The sequence below is a fragment of the Scylla paramamosain genome, chromosome 33, assembly GCF_035594125.1.
Source record: "Scylla paramamosain isolate STU-SP2022 chromosome 33, ASM3559412v1, whole genome shotgun sequence".
Taxonomy (NCBI): domain Eukaryota; kingdom Metazoa; phylum Arthropoda; class Malacostraca; order Decapoda; family Portunidae; genus Scylla; species Scylla paramamosain.
In genome coordinates, this window is record NC_087183.1 from 7,219,868 (window position 1) to 7,221,398 (window position 1,531).

Below are 1,531 nucleotides of genomic sequence, written 5' to 3' on the forward strand. Positions count from 1 at the left end.
CTTCCCTCCCTCCCTCGTCCTTGCTTTGCTTCTTACTTCCACCCCCTTTAATTTTCTCCTCGTCCTCCTCCTCCTCCTCCTCCTCCTCCTCCTCCTCCTCCTCCTCCTCCTCCTCCTCCTCCTCCTCCTCCTCCTCTTCCTCTTGTGCTCCTCTCTTACCTAAAAAAAGATCCTCCATTTTATGTTTTTGAATGAAAGAAAATGGATTCCTTGATGTAATTTTTATATGTTGTATCTTCTCTCTCTCTCTCTCTCTCTCTCTCTCTCTCTCTCTCTCTCTCTCTCTCTCTCTCTCTCTCTCTCTCTCTCTCTCTCTCTCTCTCCTTCCGGGTTTTAATTTTACTTTCATGTTTAATTAAAATTTCCCCCGTCTTATTTTCAGTTTTTATAATCTTCCTCGTATTTTTCTGCATATACATATCCGTTTGTTTCTATATATATATTTCTAAATTATTTTCTCCTCTCAATATCCGTTTTCTCTCTCTTTTCTCGTTCCGATTTTCCTTCCTTCCTCTCTCTTTACCTGGTGTTTATTGAATAGCACGCTACCTGTTGTTTGTGGCGCAGTGGTGGTTAAGAAATAGAGAAACATTGCACATTTCATTCTAGTTTGTTTGTGTTGCTCGTTAATCCGATACCGGGGTTCTTAAAGTCTCTGTTCTCTCAGCTGGACAGTTTTCAAAGGCCATAGAGATGATTTATTTGGTTCTCATGGGTGTTTTTCCTACTCATGTGGGAAAATAATTGTTAAACTATCTCTAAAATCATGAAAACACCATTGAAAAGCCCTTTAACTTTTAAATAACCAATTCCAAAAGTCAAAGATGATTAGTCGGGTTTTCATAGATATTCTTCCTACTCCTGAACAATGAGAACACCTTTGAAAAGCTCAGTAATTTCCCAGTATCTATTTTTAAAGCCCAGAAAACGGTAAATTGGATTCTCATGGTTCTCTCAGGGTTCTAATAAGTCTAATGTCCTCTATTGTCATGACGATCACCTTACACTGAATATTGGTAGATCCTTAGGACACTAAATGGAGGGAAGAGAATCTGTAGTACACCAGAGAACTTGAGACTGATGGAAAGGCTGCGAGTGTTAATCTCCCTGTGAATCCTGACCAGATATTCTTAGATCCTGGGCACACCAGAGAACTTGAAATTGAGAGAGAGAGAGAGAGAGAGAGAGAGAGAGAGAGAGAGAGAGAGAGAGAGAGAGAGAGAGAGAGAGAGAGAGAGAGAGAGAGAGAGAGAGAGAGAGAGAGAGAGAGAACATTTGCAGCACACCTGAGGATTTGAGGTTGAGAGAAAGAAAACTCATAGCACATCACAGGACTTGAAATTGAAGAAAAGACTGTGGATGTCCCCCCCAAAAAAAAAAAGAAAAAAGAAAAAAGAAAAAAAGACTTCTCAGATTCTTAGCATACCAGAAGACTTCAGAATGAGGGAAAGAACACTCGTAGCACACACGAGGAGTGGAGGTTGAGGGAGGAGCCGCAGAACACAGAGGAAGCTAGTTTGGGGTGTTACCG